We start from the raw sequence: 9,771 nt of genomic DNA, 5'->3' as shown, positions 1-9,771 counted from the left end.
TGTCACTTTGATGACTAAGGTGTGCTTGACTCAAGACATGGTCTTTTCAATCACCACATATGCATATGAAAGCTGGACAATGAAAAAGGAACACAGAAGAAGAATTGATGCATTTGAATTTTGGCATTGTCAAAGTATAACATGAACAGCCAGAAGAATGAACAAATCAGGCTTAGGAGAAACACAACCGGAATGCTCCTTAGAAATAAGAATAGAGAGATTTTGGCTTGCTTACTTTGGACACGTCATCAAAAAAGACCAATCACTACAAAAGGACATCATACTTGGTAAAGTAGAGGGTCAGCAAAAACAAGGGAAATCCTCAGTGAGGTGAATTGTCACAATAGCTGTAACTATAGACTCAAACACACCAACGATCATAAAGATGGCACAGGGCTAGGCAATGTTTCTTCCTGTTATACATAAATTCACCATGAGATGGAGACTACTCAACAGCAACAGTCCTGGCTTGAGTCATGTTCTTTGAACAGCGATCAGGAGGAAGAAATACTCTGATTAGCCAGGCCTATGTCATCCACCTGGAAGCCCTGGTGGAGTAGTGGTTAAGTGCTACAGCTGCTAACCAAAGGGTTGGCAGTTCAAATCAGCCAGGTGATCCTTGGAAACTCTATGGGGCAGTTCTGCTCTGTCCTATAGGGTCATTATGAGTCGGAATCGACTTGACAGCACTGGATTTGGTTTTTCTGGTATGTCATCCACCCACTCTGGATTGTAGAGTGGAGATTACTCCTCCCCATTACACGGACTGAATGAGGGAAGAGAGGTTCCTCAAAGGAAACCAAAAAAGAAAGGAGTGGATGCTAGGCAGGCAAAAAAGACAAATGCCAACTACTCCTGGCCTCTCTTCTGAATTCTACTTACTTTATGGATAAATAGTAATTTAGAGACTGCAGTGTGATGTATCGCTTTTTATGTAACCTCAGTCTTGTAACTCCCACCAAAGTGATTGGGCAGAACTGTGATAGGGTAAATGTGGCCCACCAAAGGGATTGGTCAGTTTTGACATCTCACTGGGCTTGAAATGAGCCGCCCCAGAGACAGGAAAAGAGAGAATCCCACCGCCACCAAGGAAAAACAGCCAGGAGCCATCACGGCCTTTGGACCTGAGATCCCTGCACTGAGAAGGGAGACAGAGATGAGAGAGAGAGAGAGCTACAACACTGAAGGCAGTGAGACCAGGCGTCAGGAGACAGTGTGTTGGGCTTCCCTGCCCATGGAGAAAGAAAGCTGAGTGCCTTTGGGCAGAGGTTAAGGGCCAGGGAGAAGCATGCCTGCGAGCATGGCTGGGAAGAGGCTATCCTGATGGGAGAACTGTATCTTGACTGTTCTTGAGCCTGAATTGTAACTGTTACTTCCCTACTAAACCCCCTAATCGTGAGTATTGACTGTGAGTTCTGTGTGGCCATTGCAATGAATTATCGAACCCAGCAGAGAAGTAGAGAGTGCTGTGAGAGGGACGGTTGGCGTCAGAGGTAGTAAAAATGACGGAAAGAAGAGGCATGTCTGATCTCTGCCCCTTAGTAATCAGCCTTGGGCTATTGACCTCGATTCTCCTTCTCCCTTGTAAAGTTAGAGGAAGTCAGACATAGCTTCCATGCCATTTTTACAGACTGTAATTGGGTAGAAAATAGGATTGGGGTAGGTAGGAATCAGGGTTCTCTTGGCAGCAATATACATTGATATTAGCTAAGTTAAACAGAAGTATATTTGAAGGTCACTGAGAAGTTCACAGAGTCGACCACAGTTGGCAAATAAGCAGGAACCGCAATCAAGGCTTGGTCAAGAACTGCCTGTTTGGGACACAGCTGGTCATCACTGCTAGACATGGACCCTGCTGTTGACACCACCGCTAGGCATTGACCCCATGAATGGAGTCTATTCTGTCTCTCCTGTTGTTAGGTACCGTCAAGTCAATTTCAACTCTTAATGACCACTTGTGAGACTAGAACTGCATTACAGGGTTTTTTTTGGCTGTAATCTTTATGGAGGCCAGTCTTTCTCCTGAGTCTTTCAACCACTTGTACCACCAGGGCTCCTTCTGTCTCCCCTACTACCAGACATAAAACTACGTTTGGCAGATGCCGTAGATCAGCTTACTCAGCACTATTCTGATCCATTTCTAGCTTGCCTTCCTGTCTACGTTTCCTAGGCTCCCACTAGCTGCAATGACCTAGTCCCACTGAAGCACAGGAACCAACAAGAGAGGAATGTGAATCAGGGGCCACAGGCTGGGAGTTTGGAAAGTCTGTAAAGCACAGTGGTGCAGACATCTGGTTCTGTGGGGGCAGCTGGGAATGAGGTTCCTGGGTCCAGAAGTTAGTGTTATAGGGATTAGGCAGTGAACTGTGGCAGTAGTAGTGCTTCTGCTAGAAAAATCCTATGGTGTCAGTAGGCCTTTTTCCTTCCCATGTTATTCCTGCTGCCTTGGGCTGGTAGGTTAACTTCCGTGCTCAGTTCCCTGGCTCTCCAGAAATTCTGAGCCACTTGATATCTATTAATAAACCTCTTTCTGCTTGAATTAGCTATCCTGGATCCTGTGGACTGCAGTTAAGAACTTTGACTAACAACAAATGCTCCAACAGATGCTAATGGACAATACCTATACCACATGGAAGAAAGATACAATGTCTGAAAATAATCTCTCTCTATGTCTCTCGTCTCTTTTCTGTCACCATTTAAGCATGCTAAGTCTATCCCATCTTTTTAAAATTTTCCTTAACCATATATTCTCCTACCCTCTCCTACGCATCTCAGTTAAATAAACAAATAAATCTGGTGTTGTTTTATTTGTTTTTTATAAAATTAAACCAAATTCAGAGGACAGATTAATATCTTCTGTGTAGATTAGACACAGATGAAGAGAGAATTAGTGAGCTAGAAAATAGAACTGAAGAGATATTTAGAATTCAGCACAGAGGCAAATAAAATGGGAAAAATGAAATAAAGGTTAAGTTTAACATATGTCTAATCTTGATTCTAGGAGAAGATGCTAGAGAAAATGGGAAGACACAGGTTTTGAAGAGATATTGGCTAAGAAATTTCCAGAACTCATGAAAGACACTAATCATCATATTCACAGTAAGAGCCATGTAGAATAAGTGACTCCAGAAATATTTAGGGTGAAGGAAGAAATTGTACACAAATAAATCTGTAAACGTGTGGGTAAATCAAAATAAACATTGACAGTACAAAACAATATAATATTGTATAATTTGGAGGGGAGCTTTGAAAAGTAACCAGACAAAAATGGAGGACAACTACATGTAAAACAGGAGGGGGTGATTGAAGTTAAGGAGAATGGTAGAGATATTGAATAGTTTAGACTTTATATATGCATGTTAAATTGTTAACATTCCAAAAGAAGAGAAATAGAGTTTATAACTTCTAAAACAAAGGGAGGTGAGAGATAAGCAATTGCATTTAAAAGTAAATTACTTCCAGGTTAAGATGCAGATTCAACATATACAACTAATCTCACTTTCACTCAAAACCCCATTAAAAGTATAGTAAAAAATGTTTTAAAAAGATAGCTGCTTTTAAAAGTAAAGAAGGGGAGAAGAGCTGGGGGGGAGGGGATAACAATAATATTTTGGAAGACAAAGAGCATATGGACCAAGTGACTTAACAGAATCCAACCCTAAAACCACTGACCTTTTGATTAGCAGCCAAACTCTTTAACCACTGTGCCACCAGGGCTCCTACATAACAGAATAGAAAAGCAGAATTCTGAAAGAGCAGTGAAGAACCATCCACATTTTTACCGTTGAATTCTGTAAGCACTCAGTAATTGAAAGCCACAAGTACCTCTGGAATTGGAGATGGGAAGGGAGTGGAGCTTAGAATAAGGACGATTGGTTGAAAGCTGAGAAGCAGTTAGTTGACAAATCCCCTTCGTTACCCTATGCCATGGAGTGACTATCCCTCCTACACTGCAGCAAAAGATTGGGGGTCATTCTTTTTTTTTTTTTTTTTTCTCAGCTGGAGGATCTGCTGCATTTTTTTCCTTTAAAGGAGAAAATGTACTATTCATTTAATAGGAGGAATTAGAGCGAGAATCGGAAAGAGAGGCGAAAGAGTAGGGTACATGGTGGCAACCCACAAGGAAAGATTAACAGTTTAAGTAATAATTTGGTAGATAATTAACCACTGAATTAACTAACCAAGCATGTAACTTTTCTGTGTGTTTCTTTCTTTTATTAATAATATTTTATTGTGTTTTGGGTGAAAGTTTACACAGTAGCTTAGGTTCCCATTCAATAATTTCTTCTCAGATTGTTTAGTGGCAATGGTTACATTCCTCACAATGTGTGAATGTTCTCCTTATTTTAGTTCCGGTTGTTCCATTCCAGTAATCTGGTTTCCCTCCCTCCTTAGCTTCTCATCTTTGTTTTTAAAGTAATTGTTGACCACTTGGTCTCATATAGATGATTTTTTAAAGAAGTGCGGTACTCATGGGTGATATTCTTTATTTTGTGAGGCAATCTGTTATTTAGCTAAAAGGTGACCTCAGGGAATAGTTTGGTTCAAGGTTTAAAGACTATTTCAGGACGATAGTCTCAGGGAGTCTTCCAGTCTCACCTGGTCCAGTAAGTCTGGACTTTTTAAGGATTGGAGATTCTGTTCCACATTTTTCTCCCATTCTATCAGGATCCATCTATTGTGTCCCTGTTAGTCCTGTAGACTAGTTTCTTCTCTGAGTCTTTGGTTTCCTTCTTTCTCTTTTCCTCTAGATGACTAGAGACCAATTAGTTGAATCTTAGATGGCTGCTCACAAGCTTTTTAAGGCCCCAGACACTACTCACTAAACTAGGTTGTAGAACATAAGCTTTGTGAACTATATTATGCCGGTTGACCAAGTTTTCCCGTGAGACTATGGTCCTAGGCCTTCAAACCCCTCCCCCCAAAAAACAATCCAGCAAGGTGTTTGGTTATGTCTAAGAAGTATCCATAACTGTACCCCCTATGTGCTTTATTATATATATGAATATATATGCATGCACATACATATATTCATACACATGTGCATACAACTGTATATATATATATACACAAACATATATACTCATATATACACAGTTAAACACATATGGAGCCCTGGTGGTACAGTGGTTAAGAGCTATGGCTGCTAACAAAAAGGTTGGAAGTTTGAATCTACCAGTCACTCCTTGGGAACCCTATAAGTTCTGCTGTGTCCTATAGGGTCACTATGAGTAAGAATTGACTCTATGACAATTTTTTTTTTTTTTTTTGGATACACATCTGAGTCAGAATCCACTCAACAGCAACAGGTTTAGTTTTGGATACACATATACACCTACATACATACATATATTTTTTGGTTGTTGTAATGGATTGAATTGCGTTCCCTCAAAACCTGTGTCCACTTGGTTAGTCCATGATTCCCAGTATTCTGTGGCTGTCCTCCATTTTGTTTTTTGCAATTTTATGTTAAAGAGGATTAGGGTGGGATTATAACACCACACCCAGGTCACATCCTGTGATCCAATGTAAAGGGAATTTCCCTGGGATGTGGTCTGTACCACCTTTTACCTCACAAGACATAAAAGGAAAGAGAAGCAAGCAGAGAGTGGGGACCTCACACCACCAAGAAAGAAGTACCAGGAGCAGACCGCATCCTTTGGACCTGGGGTTCCTGCACAGAGAAGCTCCTAGTTCAGTGGAAGATTGACAAGAAGGACCTTTCTCCAGAGCCAACAGAGAGAGAAAACCTTCCCCTGGGGCTGATGCCCTGAATTTGGACTTTTTGCCTACTTTACTGTGAAGAAATAACTTTCTTTTTGTTAAAGCCATCCACTTGTGGTATTTTTGTTATAGCAGCACTAGATGACTAAGACAGTTATTGTTGCTGTTGTTGCAAAATTATATATGTCATAGCGATCACCGAAGGTCCTTTCTTCTTGTGTACATCTTAGTGACATCATTTAACTTGGTCAAGCTGTGCACCCTTCATCCACATTTGGTGTGACATTTCGCATCACCAAAAATAACAAGTGTCTACCATCTAGAGAGTGATTTTAGGGAATGGGGTTATTCTTAAAAGAAGGAACAACAGAAGGTCTCTGGATGGGGAACAGTTCACTGGCACAGTTGAGGACTATACTGAAAGGTGGATTATTTGACTTTATACATGATGAAAGCTAAGAGACTGCATCCATTTCCCTCCACTGGGCTCCCAGAACATTACAAGTAAAACCTATATCCTCTAGGCAGAATGTTAGAAGAGTCTTTTCTGGGGAATCTGAACAGCCAAAGAGGAAAGACCTAAAAATAGAGATGTTTGGGGTTTAAAAATAAATGAGCAATCCCGTTCACCATAAAAAAGCTAGCAGTTGACTCACAGCATCTTGTTTACTTTTTGCTCCCCCATTCTTAATTATAAACAAATGACTGTAGATTATCAACAACTAAGAAATGCCCCTAACATCACAATTAGAGACCAAAACAAACAAACTGAAAAAACAAACAAAAAAACTCAGAAGAAATGGAAACTCTGTAGGAAAAATAAAACTTCAAAAATTCCCTACCATTAATATCATCAGAGGGATAAGAGAAGATAAGGAACATTCATGAAACAAGAACAGATGCTATTAGAAAAAGAGCATTCAGATAATTAAACCATGATAGTAGAAATGAAAAGGTCAAGGAAAAGTTGAGGAAATTCTCCAAGAAACTAAAGCAAAAAAGAAAAAGAAGTGCAAAATAGGAGAGAAAAGATAAAAAAAAAATTAAAGACACCATCTAGTAGGCTGCAAATCCAAATAATCCAAAAAGAGAAAACAGAAAAAGAGAGGGGAGGAAAACATCAACGAAATTAGTCAAAAAAAATCTCAGAATTGGAGGACATGAGCTTATAGATAGATCGACAGACTCCACTGAATGGCCAGTACAAGATTAAAAATAGGCCCACTCCAAGGCATTTCAGAGTATTAGAGAGAAAGAGATGACCCTCGAGGTTTTCAAAGAGAAAAAAACAGGTTTCATAAAAGGATCAGGAATCAGAATAACTTTAGACTTCTTAAAAGAGACACTTGAAGTAAGAAGACAATGGAGAAATGACTTCAAAATTCTGGGGGGAAAAAAAATTCCAATCTAGAATTCTATAACCAGCCAAACAATCATTTCAGTGTGAAGGTAGAATCAGACATTTTTAAATACGGCGTGAAGGTATCACAAAGTTTACCTCGTGCATTCTTTCTTCACAAGCTTATTAAAAGATGTCTCTACCAAAATGAGAGTGTAAATTAAGAAACGGGAAGTGGATACATGAAATAGGAGATCCAACAGAGAGGAGAAGGAAAGAGAATATCCAGAATGATGATAAAGGGAGATCCCAGGATGATAACAGTGTCCCAGACAACCCCTCCACACTGAAGCAGTATGACTCATAAGGTAGTCATATTGAGGGTTGTCATCACCATGCCCTCTGCTGGTACATATGCATCAATCAATAAATAAACAAACAAATAAATAAACAAAGAAACAAATAAATAACCAGTTGCTGAAAATAAGAATATAAGGGAAATTCCTCAACATAGCAAAAGACATTTATATAAAGCCAACAGCCAATATCATTCTAAACAGAGAGAGACTGAAAGTATTCCCCTTGAGAACGGGAACCAGACAAGGATGCTGTATACCACCACTCCTATTCAACACTGTAATGGAGGTCCTAGCTAGAGCAATAAGGCAAGAAAAAGAAATAAAGGGCACCCAAATTTGTAAGGAAGAAGTAAAAGTATCTATTTACAGATGATATGATCTTATACACAGGAAACCACAAAGAATCCACAAGAAAACAACTAGAAGTAATAGATGATTTCAGCAAAGTATCAGGAGACAAGACAAACATATAAAAATCAGTTGGGTTCCTCTACACCAACAAAGAAAACTTCAAAACGAACGTCACCAAATCAATACCATTTACAACAGCCGCCAAGGAGATAAAGTACTTAGGAATAAATCCAACCAGAGACGTAAAAGACCTATACAAAGAAAACCACAAAACACTACTGCAGGAAATGAAAACAGGCCTACATAAGTGGAAAAACAGCATGCTCATGGATAGGAAGACTCACAATTGTGAAAATGCCTATTCTACCCAAGCTGATCTACAGATACAATGCAATTTCAATCCAAATATGAATGACATTTTTTAACGAGATGGAGAAACAAATGAAAAGGGAAGAGGCCTCAGAGAAGTAAAGCATTACTGAAGAAGAAAAATAAAGTAAGAGGCCGCACACTACCTGATTTTAGAACCTATTATACACCACGGTAGTCAAGAGCCTGGTGCTGGTACAAAAACAGATACATAGACCAATGGAACAAAATTGAGAATCCAGACATAAATCCATCCGCCCATGAGTGGCTGATATTTGACAAAGGCCCAAAGTTCATTAAATAAGGAAAAGACAGTCTCTTTAATAAATGGTGCTTACATAACCAGATATCCATCTATTAAAAAAAAAAATTGCTGAAAACTAGTGTAGTCAACTTCTGTAAAGATTACAGCTAAGAAAACCCTATGAAGCAGTTTTACTCTGTAACACATGGGATTGCCACGATTTGGAATAAATGAGTTTTGTTTTTAGTTTTTGCAATTTATACGAGATAAACCTAAAACATAAGGACACCTCAAAGTTGAAACGGAAGGTTGGAAAAATATCTAACAGGCAAACACCAACCAAAATAAAGCTAGTGTGGCTATAGAAATATCAAACAAAATAGACTTTAATGCACAAAGACTTACTAGGAATAAGGGGAGTCACTACATAATGATAAAAGGTTCAATTCACCAGGAAGAACCAAATACGAATACATATACACCTAACATAGCCTCGAAATATGTAAGGTAAAAATGGACAGAACTACAAGGACAAATTGACAAACAAGGATACTTAGCAGAGATCAATTCTTCTTCATAGAAGATTTTAGCACGCTTCTTTCACATGTTAGGTGTGTTTAAGTTCTCTGGTGGCCCCGGACTTTTGCCTACTCCTTTGTGAAGTAACACCACATGCAGGGTGACAGCGTGTCTCGGTGCCTGTGTGTTATCGCCCAGTCTGCCTCACCTCCCAGCGGTGGCCCTTGGCACACATCCCAGGCCACCTCTTGAAGGGAAATACAACATGGAGACTTGGTCCTGGAGAGATAGATTTCTGAGGTTTGGCCCAGCCCAATACCTGCCACTTATCTGGCTAGACTGCCTCATCCTGTCCAGAGTGGGGTCCAAGCCAGCCCAGCTGGACTGGTGATTCTGTCACAGATACTGATTAAGGGCCAGATTAAGGCCTGCCTAGGACAAGACCATGAGCTTTGGTGGTACAGTGGTTAAAGCTCTCGGCTGCTAATTGAAAGGTCAGTGGTTTGAACCCACCAGCTGCTCTGTGGGAGGAAGAGGTAGCAGTCAGCTTCCTTAAAGATTTACAGCCTTGGAAACCCTCTGGGGCAGTTCTACTCAGTCCTATAGGGTGGTTATGAGTCTGAATCGACCCAACGGCCATGGGCTTGGTTTGATGTTAACTAAGCTGTCCACCCCAGAGTAAATAAACTTTACATATTGAATTGAGTTGCCCTTGACATATTGCTGTTTGGTAGACATTTAATTAATTATTAAGTAAGTACTTCTTATTTTGCGATTTGACTTTTGTATTTTGATGCCACTGTAATTTTGTTTTTAGGTCTCAGGCATTTTCATAGACAAATGATCCAAGGGCCTAGGCACTCTGG

The sequence above is a fragment of the Elephas maximus genome, chromosome 19, assembly GCF_024166365.1.
Source record: "Elephas maximus indicus isolate mEleMax1 chromosome 19, mEleMax1 primary haplotype, whole genome shotgun sequence".
NCBI classification, from domain to species: domain Eukaryota; kingdom Metazoa; phylum Chordata; class Mammalia; order Proboscidea; family Elephantidae; genus Elephas; species Elephas maximus.
This window is presented reverse-complemented; position numbering follows the sequence as displayed.